The sequence below is a fragment of the Castor canadensis genome, chromosome 16, assembly GCF_047511655.1.
Source record: "Castor canadensis chromosome 16, mCasCan1.hap1v2, whole genome shotgun sequence".
NCBI lineage: Eukaryota > Metazoa > Chordata > Mammalia > Rodentia > Castoridae > Castor > Castor canadensis.
The window spans coordinates 40,607,045-40,619,421 of NC_133401.1; the positions used below are offsets into that span (position 1 = coordinate 40,607,045).

The following is a 12,377-nucleotide window of genomic DNA, read 5'->3' on the forward strand; positions in this document are numbered from 1 at the left end:
GAATTGCACTGGGAAAATCTGGTTTTGCTCTTAAGACTTTCAGTCAATTAGGTGAGTCCCACCTACAGTATTCAGAGCAATCTCTTCTACTTAAAGTCAACTGAGTACAGATATTCACCACATCTATAAACTCATGTTTAACTATCTATGTCTGTTAAACACACACACACACACAGATTCATGTTTAACTAACTTAGCCGTGACAAAACTATCTTCACCTTCAGGGAAATCTTTGCCCACCTCACAGGACTTTACTGTGCTCAGAAATGTGCTCTTCTTTGCTAACTTAAATTTTTTTTTTTTTTTTTTTTTTGCTTCTGCTGTTCCTGAATAGTTCAAAGTCCATTTGAAATCACAAAGGATTAGCAAACTCTCTAATTCAAAGCTAGCAAGAATTCCTAAGCAGTCAGTTTCAGTATTCAGCAAAAAGGAACATTTTAGTTTCTTGGAAGCTGTTTCTGAAAGATCTTTATTTAAAATCATGCAGGAACACATACAGACATCTACTTTTATTTATTTCTGTTTTGGCAGTTCTGGGGTTTGAACTGAGAGCCTTGAGCTTGCCAGGCAGGTGCTCTACCACATAAGCCATGCCCCCAGCCTGTTTTGCTTTTGTTAATTTTCTAATAGGGTCTCAGTGTTATGTCCCCATGGCCTGCACTGAGATCTATCCAGGCTCCACCCTCCCAAGTAGCTAGGATTAGAGACATCATCCAGCCTTCCAGGATTAGAAAACTAACCCAGAGACTAAGACTAAAAAAGAGAAAGTGGAGCAGAGTTCTTGGCTCCTACACCTGGAAGTCCAGGAGGTCGATGTAGCTGGACGACTGGCTGAAGCCTCTGCTGTCCTTCAGTGCTTCATTTCTGATTCACATCCTCTTAGCTTAGCAGCCCCAATATGAGGAACAGAGGACAAGGTACCTCTCTTTCCCAGCGACTACACACAAATCCAGGCAGGATTCTGGAAGGCATGAGAAGAAAAAATCCCACATTTGACAATCTGGCCAAGTCAAATGAAATGAGGGAGGATGCTGTCCCAAGAACAGACTGGCATGCTAGAAAGGCAGAGGCCACACGGGACAGAAGATTTGGGGACAAAACGGATCCCAAGTGCTGTTTGGCAAACAAACCTGTGCTGTTTGGCAGCTCACCCCACCGAGACATAAAGTCTTTTTCTCCCAAACAAGGGCTCTTTGGTTCCTTGATTTGACCAATACAAAGCAGCAGAAATGAAGGTGTGTGTGCTGGCTCCAAGCCTTGGCCTCCAGAGGCCTGGCACCCATCACTCTCTCCCTCCTGTTCCTTTGCAGGCGAGCAAGCCCAGGCCAGCCTACTGGAGGACAGACACGTGGAGCAGAGCCAAGCAGTTGTTCCAGCTGAGATCCGGGACACGTGCGAGCCCTGCTGAGGCCAGCAAAGCCACTGACACCACAGCCATCCACAGACGCTGAGTAAACTCTGCAAAGCCCAGTTCAGGTCAACACAACTGACCAGGCAGCTGCAGACACACGAACAAAATTAATGTTTCATGTTGGATTTTGTGTTTTGATGTAGCATTGCTGTGGCAATTTGTATCTAGTGTGTCTCCGCCCTGCTCTGCAGCCAGCCTGGGCAATCTTCTTAGCCATTTACTTACATTTTCCATATGACACTGTTGCAAGTTTGTTTGGTTTTTTTTTGGGGGGTGTTGTTGTTTCATTTTTGGCAGTACTGGGTTAACTCTAACTCTTGAGCCATACCACAACCCTTTTGCTTTAGTTATTTTAATAGGATCTTGTGTTCTCTGGCTGGCCTGGATCCTGATCCTATTATTTACACCTCCTGCATAGCTGGGATTACAGATGTTAGACACCACACCCACTTGTTTGTTGAGACGGGGGTCTCACTAACTTTTTATCCGGGGGCCTCCAACCATGAGCCTCCTGATCAGCTTATGTTTGGAATATTACAGTCCTGAGCCATAGGACCTTTTTCTTTGTTTTGTATTCAAGTCCAGCACAGAAGCCAACTAAACCTTCATAGGAATTTTTTTTTTTTTTTTTTTTGGTGGTGGAACTGGGTTTGATTTAGGATTAGCACTTACAGAGCAAGTGCTCTACTGCTTGAGCCACACCTCCAGTCTATTTTGCTCTGGTTATTTTAGAGATGGGGCCTCAAGAACTGTTTGCCTAGGCTGATCTGGAATCGTGACCCTCCCAATCTCAGCCTCCCAAGTAGCTAGCATTACAGGTGGGAGACACTGTGCCCAGCTCATAGGAACTCTGAGGATGAGGATTACCATCCAACATGTCTGTGAAATAGCGCCTAAATTCTGGAAGTTTTGTTTTTCACATTTCAATCACTAATCCAGCTGAATTTTGAGTATTGTGTAAGGGATTCAGTTGTTCCCAGTATTGCTGAATGAATCTCTAACCTTTCTCTCCCTACCTGTGATGCCAGGTCATAGCAAATTTCTGCCCGTATAGGACCACATCTGACTTTCCCATCTGCCTGTGCTGTGTGCTGCTTTTTGCTGAGTCTGATACAAACACTCTACTTCTCTCATCTGCCATTGCTTTATAACAAATTCTGTATTTGCTCTTTCCTTTGAAACTGTGTGTGCTGTCTCAGACTAATTTCACCATTTGCTTTTTAGTCATCTTGGCAAGTTAGTTACACACACACACACACACACTGGTGGTGTCAGAATTGTTTGGAATTACATTACATTAATATGTGATTTAGGAGAAAATTTATGTCATTAAAAGTGGAGTTCATGAACACACACCCTTCATCTACCTTCAAAATATGTCCTACAATATTACATACTCATGTATGAAAATGGAAAAATGAGACCTGCTGAAACTGTTCTAAGAAGCAGGGCGGGGGTGATAAAAGGAAATGATGGAGGGGATGAATTTGACAAAGACAGATTGTAAGGACTTTTGTAAATGTCATAATGTACCTTCAGTACAATAATATGATACTAAAAATTAAAAAAAAATATATCCAGCATCCAATATGTCCCTCTACCTGCACCGTTTGTTCCCCACTTGGTCCAGGACACCAACACAGTCCCCTGGTTGGTTAACCAGAGTAGCCTCAGTAAAAGGCCTTTGAGGGCCTGTGGCTCACATGTGTAATCCCAGCCACTCAGGAGGTGGAGATGAGATGGGAAGACACCCCATCCCTACAAAGTCCGGGTGTGGTGGCGTTCGCCTGCCTGGCATCCCAGCTATGCAGCCCAGGCAAAACCGGAGACTCTGCCTGAAAAATAATTAAAGAAAAAAGGACTGGGAGTGTGGCTTACGTGGTAGAAGGCCTGTCATGCAAGTGCGAGGCCCTGAGTTCAAACCTCAGGACCACCAAACAAACAACAAAGCCCCTTTCTGCCTGCCCTTGACCTTCGTTCTGACCTAAGGTGCACACAGCAGCCAGTGACACATTCCAGGGCGCAGATCAGGTGGTGGCACTTGAGCGTCTACACCCCCTCGTGGCGCCTCATTTTGGGAAACCCTAGTTTAAGTAGGCAAATGGGTTGATGGACGGGGCCCCTCCGGAGGACCCTGGAATAAAGTCAGCGAGTCAGCTGTGGTCCCCACATGGGCAGCCAAATGGTGAACGGTGGCCCTGGGGTGGGGATGCAGATGAACTTGGGTCTGGGCGGAGCGGGAGGCCGGCGCGGGCAGGGCGCGCGCGGGGACGCGCTGCGGGGACGCGCTGCGGGGACGCGCTCTTGGCGGCGGCGGCGCGCAGGGCCGCCGTGGCGCTTCCGGTGGCGGCGGAGGCGGCGCGAGCGGCACCGGCACCGGGACGGCGCGGGCGGCGGCGGGGACGCGGTGAGTGGCGGACGGCGGGGCGGGCGCGGGGACCCCGGGCGCGCGTCCGGAACCTCCTGGGGCCGGGGATGCTTCGGCAGGGTCCCTGCGCCCTGGGGATCCTGCGATCCCGCTGCCTGACAGCTCTCCATCTGCAGCATCCCGGGGCCCCGGTGACTCCCATGTCCCCCGGGAGGAGTGGGTCGCCCCAGCATGAGGGGGTTTGTGCGTCCACGCCTCTGCGCGCCCTGCCATGCTGTCCCCAGCGACCGTGTGACGAAACTCGAGGCGGGGACGCACCCAAGATGGCTGCCACGAGGACTGGCCACCACGAGGATGGGCGCGAGCAAGTGCCAGGTGACTGGGTGGCTCTGACCTCCGCATCCTTGGCTTTGGGCCTCTCCTCCTGGGTAGAGCAGGACTCTGAGGTCAGCGAGGAGACACCTGGCCTCTCCATGCAATAGGGAACAGAGCTGCTAGTGGGGGACTCTTGGAATTGTCGTGGTCCCCATATGTCACAGATCTCTAACCTTCCCAGAATGGCTGTGACCACGATATCTACTAAGTGTGGGCCAGGTGAGTTGGAGCCCTTTACTTTACATTCTTCCAGCCCTGCAAGGTACTTGCTGTTGTCTGTATAATCCAGATGACAAAAACCGGTGCTCAGAGAGGTTGAGTGATCTGGCCAAGGACACACAGCTGGTCATGAGAAGGCAAGGCCATCTGAGTATCAGCTTAAATGCTGCCTCCAAGATGGGTTCCCTTGCCCCCTCCCTCATGCACACCTCTGCTGTATTATACCTGTGTCCTTTTTTTTTCTTCAGTAACATTTATCACTGGTTGAAATAAACTTTAGTTGTTTTATTCTTTCCACACAAACAGGATCTATGTTTATTTTAACACACATACCGAGCATGGCTTCCACCATGCAGGCCCTCAGCATGTGTTTGTTGACTGACTGTATATAGAGACTAGCTCTGCTTGACTGAGTTTGGGCACTTACCCAGGGCATGGGCAGGTGCCCTCTAAGCACTGAAGCGCTTCTCTTCGGCCTTCACCACAGTTCTAATCCCTGTCTGCTTCACCTTCTAGATTTTGCCTTGGACACCTCTGGACTTTCTCTTCTCCATCCATCCCTCTTTTACTGAGCTGCTTCCACATTGCAGGCTATGTGAAGGTGCTGCTGGTGGGAGGTGGGGGGCATGCAGGTAAATAAGGAGGCTTGGTTCCCCTGACAGTGCTGGCTCAGACTTGATAATTGGAGAGAGACCAATCTAGGACAAGTGGCAGCTGCACCAAGAAGTTCTGGGACTCCACCAGGTCCTTTCTCTCCCCAGGATTACAGGTGCCCCACTTGCAAAACTGATGGTGTCTACATAGAATTTGTTAGTTCTTAGTTCTGACATAAACTGCTCTAAGTGTGTGTTCAAGTGTTAGATGGAGGGTGCGAGCTTTCAGTCCAGAGGGATGCTTGGGAAAGGACAGTACCTGTGGGTGCATTTGTCAGAGGAACCTGCCTAGCAAAGGACAGCTATGATTCGGGACCTGCAAAGCAGTGACAGCGTACTTCCTTTTCTGCACAACCCCTTGGGGTGGGCATAGGAAGATGCTGAGTCCTGCAAAGGAAGCAGAGAGGACAATCGGGAATCGATCCTTACAGCAGGCTGCCACCCAACTCTATTGCTCTCCAATGCCTTTGAAAGTGGAAAGTCATTGTTACAATTATATTATATATATTATGTTTATGTATCAAATATTAAGCATATGTCAAACCTATACATAACTGCACAAAATTTGGGAGTTTTTTTGGGGGGGGAGTGGGGTACTGGAGCTTGAACTCAGGGCTTTCATCTTGAGCCACTCCACCAGCCCTATTTTTGTGAAGGGTGTTTTTCAAGATAGGGTCTCTCAGAACTATTTGCCCAGGTTGGCTTCAAACCTCGATCCTCCTAATCTCTGCCTCCTGAGTAGAGGAGCAGCACCTGGCTTGGTTTTTTATTTTTTAAATCAAAACCACTAATAGCCTTTTTCCCCCCAATCACTGAGTGCTAAACTAATAGTCTTTATTACAACCATAAAAGTCAAATTTTAACCAGTTGCCCACCCATATATAATCTCTTCTCTCTTTTTTCTTTTTGGCAGTACCCAGGTTTGAACTCAAGCTTGCTAGGCAGGTGCTCTACTGCTTAAGGCACACCTCCCAGCCCATTTTGCTTGGGTTATTCTGGAGGTAGGGTCTCACTTTTTGCCCAGGCCAGCCTGGACCAAGATTCTCCTATTTTAAGCCTTCTGCTATAGCTGAGACGACAGGTATGTGCCACAATTCCCAGATTTTTCTGTCAAGATGAGGTCAACCATGATCCTCCATTAGGTAGGACTACAGCCTTCCAAGTAACTAGGATTACAGGCATGAGCCAGCACCTGGCCTATATATACTCTTGTGACAAGGATTTAACTAATATTTAATTAGATATCACATGATACCAGTATTTTTCCAAGTAACATAGAATTACACAAGGTATCTCTGGAAAATTTTCTAAAACCATGTACATTATTTTCCTATGTCAAATATATTTTAAAACACAAGCATATTCTGCTTATAGAGAAACTAGACATTTCAACTACACAGTAACAAACATCAAGTAATATTGTAACAATTTCTACTGTGCATTAAGATGCTGTCCACTAGGATTGGCGGAGTGGCTCAAGGTGGTCACTTGCGCCTGCTTAGCAAGTGTGAGGCCCTGAGTTCAAACCCTGATGCTGCCAAAAAAAAAAAAAAGAGAGAGAGAGAAACTGCCCATTGAATGGAAAGTCACAATAAGTCTATCACACAGACTACAACTGCATACACAACCTCTATGGTCTACAAATGTTGCCTCCTTATGTAAATTTAACTGGAAATGTATGCAAAAAGGCTCAAGTCATCAGGTAATTGATACTTACTGAGCATTGCTTATAAAAACTAAGGCTCTGAATTCCATAAGGGATGGTGAGACAAAAAAGTCCAGTCTCCATGCAGGAAGGAGCTCTCTGCTCAATACAGAGCCGGGCTTTGCAGACCCATCAGGCTTTCCTCGTGCTATCTTCAAACACAGGATTTTCAAAACAGTCACTTCTGGCTCACCTGCCCCTTATCCATCTCAGTGACAGGGTGTGTGTTCACTGCAGATTCTGCCTGCCTAGATCAGCCTCCTTGCTTTAGGCCCCCGCCCCCAGCTCCATGTCCTAGGTTCAGACTCGGTAGATCAGTGGCAGGATCACCAGCTTGTGGTCAGGTTGAGCCCCAGGAAATGTGCTGGCATTCTCTCTCTTGTTGAACTTTGTACACAAAGTTCAGTTATTAAGTGTTTAGTTTACTAGTGTTATTTGTAAATAATTTCATGAATATTGGTATATATAATCTGTGAGTTGACTTTTTTAAATGGGTGGTAAGTCATCTGACTAAGTGTGTCCGAAATTTCATAGTTTGGTTAGTAGTGTATAATTTTTACAGGCTGATACCATTATCTCAAGGAGAAATAGATTTTTTTTAATGGGTAAGAACTTTACCTGTCCTAAGTTACTGCTTAAACAACTCTTACTCAAAGTTGACCTTGAAGGCTAGGTATGGTGCTGCACACCTATAATCCCAGCTACTTAGGAGGCAAAGATCAGAAGCATCACAGTTCCGGGCCAGTCTGGGCAAAAGGTTAGCAAGACCCCATTGCAACCAACAAGCTGGGCATGGTGGCACATGCTTGTCATCCCAGCTAGTGGGAGGCATAGGTAGAAAGATTGAGGTCCAAAGCCAGCTCCAGGCAAAAACATCAGACCCTATCTGAAAAATAATCTAAAAAGCAAAAAGGGCTAGATTTGTGGCTCAAGCAGTAGAGCACCTGCCTAGCAAGGACAAGGCCCTGAGTTCAAATCCTAATACTGCCAAAAAAAAAAAATAAAGTTGATCTCGAGGACTGGAATGTGAACATAAGTTGCATTGTTGCCTTCCCTGGTGGCTGTTCTACAGTTAATGGAGGGTGAGATCTGCATGGCAGACAGGCAGAAGAGTAGTTTTCCTTGTCCCCCTGATTCTAGACAGGGCCCATGTGTCCATATAGCTCCGTCCCTGACCAGGGAAGACTGACCACAAATCCATTGTCAAGTGGAAATACCCTTTAAATGAACCCAGTTCTCTGTGCAACATTCAGCTTCCTATCTGTGGTTCAATCCCTATGTGAACATGCCCATCAACAAGGAATGCTGGGGCCTGTGCCTGACCAAAAGAAAACAGAAATTAGTGACTTGTTTTGCCTGCTGCATTGCTCTTTGCAGACACACCACCTCTGACTTCCCAAGGGTCAGACAGAACCACCACTTGCAGGCCATGTCATCTGAACTTGGAACTTAATTTCTCTGAGTGACTCCACAAAACGGGAAGTATCTTGAGGGCTTATGATGAGGATTTATATTCAATGATGCATGGAAAGCCCAGTGTTTGGAATCTTATAGGTCCTCAGTCAGGCCCCAAGACGGAGGACAGCAAGGACTCCAATACCTGGCCCAGCTGAGCAAGCCGAGCAATGACACCTTTTCTCCCCACCCCGCAGTGCAAGGGACAGAACCCAGAGCCGTGCACACGCTACACCCAGCACTCTACCACTGAGCCATGTGCCCAGCCGGAGACTTTCTGAACTCCTTCAAAATACAGCAGTTTTAACCAACAACAAGCTTCCAGATTAATAACATACTTATCATTGTTAATTTTGAGCTGAGATTAAAGGCCTGCATTACTAATTCTGTGATAATTTGCTTTCCGTGGAATTTCAAAAAATTCTTTTTCCCCAGTACTTAAGCATTGTCTTGAAGTACAGCTTATCTTGGAGAAGAGTTCTTTTTCTTGGACATTTCTCATCACCTTTGGGAAGCGAGAAAGCCAGCATCCCCATCTCTCATCCCTGAGCAACTGTATCCCTGGGCAAGATTACAGTCAGGGAAGGCAGAAGCTCCCACAACAAGAACTGGCTTGCTTCTGGTGATCAGGCCTTAAAGCCCTCTTGGGCCCTTCAACTCATGACCCTACTAACTTCTCCATTTATTAATGAGAAAATCGAGGCCCAGAGTTAGAAAGTCACTCACTCGGAAACGTGCCCACAAGGGAATGTGAGACTCAGGGCTCACATCCAGACTGTGTTCATTTTAGTCCAGTTCCATTCCCTAGGCTGTCCTGGTAGATCCTCAGAACTGGCCACAGGGCAGGGAGCCCCTCCACAGGATCCAGCTAGACAGAACCCATGTGAGTATCCAGGGAGCCATCAAAATGTGGGGCCCACCAGAAGCACACATCTTCCTGGAGTTGGTGGGCCATTGGGGTTTTGTCTTATTTTATATTCTTTCCAACACAGTGTTCCTAACCCTACTTGGTCATTCCTGATGTACTTAAAACTCCAACTTGCTTCAGCTCTGTGTACTGGACTCGCTAAGACAATGATCTTGCTCTGCTGCTCTGTGCTCATAGCACCAAGGCAAGGAGCAAGGGGTGACTGTGAGGTGCTACCGCTTACTCAAACTGCTCTCCTGTGACTCATGGGAGTTGGACTGGTTCTGAGTTTAGGTGAGATGATGTAAGAAATGCTTTGAGAGTTAGCGATTGGTGAATATTAACTCATGTCCTCACATTAGACAATGTCCTAACCTGATAAACATGGGCTGCTTGGACAATGTATACAACGTCTCCCAGTAGCTGGGAGAGCTGGATTTGAACTCAGATCTGTTTTCTCCACAAGCACAAGCTGATAACCACTGCCTACAAGCAGCTCTCAGACCCCTTGTCCCCTCCATCCAAGGATTCTAATTAAACAGCAGTTGGCCAAGGTTGAGGAGGTGTGGCTTGGAGCCAGGAGTTCAAGTTGATTCAGGTCTCTAACCCATCAGTTCAGTAAATTTATCTGGATGAGATTAAATTGGAGCCTACAATACACCAGTCATGAAGGCATCTGTGAGATAGGAAGTCCCCCTGGCCAAGGCATCGGGGTGGTCCTCACCCTTGCACACCTGTGTGCTGCCCATATGATGTACATCCGAGAAGGGAGGCAGTGATGCTCTCACAGAATTGTTCATGAAGGTTGTGGTGTAACTTAAATATTAACACTTTAAAAAAAGATGGACTTAGCTCATGTTTCCAGTGCGCTTGTGCTGTTGTAACTGGGAGGGATCAGGGTCGATTGCAACTCCAGAGTCACTCCAAATAGTGGCAGGAAAGAACTGGCAGCAACCAGCAGGTTGAATGGAAGAGAGCTTCACCCAAATCCCATCTTGCCAGGGGTCACAGCACAGAGTTTGCAGGAGCTTTCGGTCTTTATATTGTCCGCAGGTCACCAGGTGTTACAGTTGTCCCTGTTTCCTATAAACTTAAACACATATTACCAGTTAGGAGGGCGTATTTGATTTTTCTTTGTTCATTTCAGGCAAGGCTCATTTTATTAGTTGATTTTGGGGGAGTAAAACAAAACAAACTGAAAACCAGACTTGCTAACCCAGTCTGACTTCATATGGGATGTGTTATGACTGTAGAATGCTTTTGGTGTTCACGTGGCTGGGTTATTGTGAATTTCAAAACAGGGTGAGTTCATTGAAATAATGGGGTTTTTTGAAAGACGTGCATATTCAAACACCAGAGGCATTCATTTCTCAGGGTCTGATACAATTTGTCTACAATAGTAGTCTAGAAACTTCTTATATATGGAGTACCAACAAGTGTGTCTGGGGAAGTTAACCAAGGCTATATTGCATGAGAATGTGTTTGGGTTTTGCCTTAATGTTTACCATATGTTAAGATTTTTCCAAACACAGGCCCAGGCCAGTTAAAAAAGCCCAGTGGCTATGGTATGCATTCATTAATTTTGTTTGGGAATGAATGAAGGAAGGAAGGAAGGCTCTGATAAGGCTCCATGAAACTCAGTTTACCCAAAACCTTAGCCAAGAGATTAAACTTCAGTGATTTTTCTCTCAGACATCATTTCTGTACCCTTTGAAATGTATATATTTCTGTCCCCTCAACAGACATATGTAAAAATAACCTGTTGGCTTTTTTCTAAGTGTGGTATAACACTAATTATTAATGACTCCTCATAACCAGTATTTTTAGTTCATTGTAAGAATGTCAAAGTAAGCAATTAGTAAGCATCATTGTTACTTTGTAGACAAATAATCTAAAATCACTTTGTTTCTTAGCAAAAGTGGTATCATCCAACCACAATTAATCCCACTTTTTTCTCTCTTATATATATATTTTTCTTTTTTGTTGTACCAGGAATTGAATCCAGGCCGTCACACACTCTGCAAGCTCTCTATCACTTGAGCCACATCCCCAACTCTTTTGTTTATATTTTGTAATTGAGACAAGGTCTTGCTAACTTTGACCCATGCTGATCTCAAACCCTGATCCTCCTGCCTTTGCCTCCTGAGTAGCTGGGATTATAGGCATGCCTGGCTACAGCAAACTACCCAAAAAAGTTTTTGATGCTTTTAAAATCCAGTGTATTTAAATCTGAGGATTAGAGCCACTTGGGAAAAAAGATTCTTCAGTCAGAATTAAAACCTCAGTTCGTCAACTATCAGGAGTTAGAATCTAGCCCTTCCAATACACAAAGGGTCCTATGATGACTAGTCATTTCCTCCTGCTGTCTCTGTTGCTGAGTTGGACAGCTTCTGTTGCTTCTCTCCACATGAAAATGAATCTGTTAAACATTAGAAAGATGCCAACATGATGTGTAGACCGTGACATTTTGTGGTTGGCCATCTACAATCCTTCAGTCAACCTATATACAACTGGTTAGGAAACATCTTCTCCAGACGCTGCTTGCCTGGTCCATCTGAGATGGCCTGTGGTACGCTCCCTGTCTCCTTTCATGGCCTCTCTGGAGGTCTGGAGCTAGCACTTCCACAGTTCTGCCTCACTGCCAAATCCTCAGGTGGACGAGGCAAAGAGACTGTCCTCCCCACGACAGTCCCCAGAATCTCCATGGCATCCTAGACTTGGGTCAGGTGTTACAAAGCTGGCCAGTTCTCACCATCTTTGATATTGCATGTAGTCTGACCCTCTGAGGTACGGTGTTTTCATTACCTTTGCATGTCTGCAGGTGGAAAGTAGGTATCTTGTTCTTGGAAGCCTTCTGTTGAACCATTTGTGGCTTTGTGGATCATCCTGGTGTCCACAGTGTCACCATGAGCTCTATGACATGGTGTCTTCCTCCAAAGCAGGCACAGCTATTCCTACTTAAGATATATCTGTTGGAGAGCCATCACATAAGTTGTCATGAACCTCCTGGCTCCTATGGGAACCTCCTGGTCCCTACCTAGCAAGCCTGAGGCCCTGAGTTCAAACCCCAGTACTGCCAAAAAAAGAAAGCTGCATAGGGAATTTGTGATGATGTGTACCTGTCGTCCCAGATACTCGGGATTGAAGACCAAGGCTGGCCTAGGCAAGAAGTTAGCCAGAGACCCGAACTGACAAACGAAATAAACGCAGAAAAGACTGGGGGCATGGCTCATGTGGTAGAGTGCAAGACCCACAGTTCAATTCCTAGTACTGAAAAACAAACA

At 46.1% G+C, this 12,377-nt stretch overlaps 1 protein-coding gene across 5 annotated transcripts in view; it reads left to right on the plus strand.

Annotated features, from left to right (window-relative positions):
• The window catches only part of Sfxn1 (sideroflexin 1), a 66,867-nt gene that overhangs the window by 12,024 nt on the left and 42,466 nt on the right, over window positions 1–12,377 (plus strand). For 2 of the 5 annotated variants that reach the window (XM_074058662.1, XM_074058661.1), the window contains exon 2: window positions 1,311–1,476. The gene's annotated coding sequence lies outside the window, so the exon portion shown is untranslated. Of the gene's footprint in view, window positions 1–1,310; window positions 1,477–3,732; window positions 3,819–8,426; window positions 9,070–12,377 lie in introns of those variants that run through there. The other 3 variants (XM_020171079.2, XM_074058663.1, XM_074058664.1) reach the window with 3 other exon arrangements.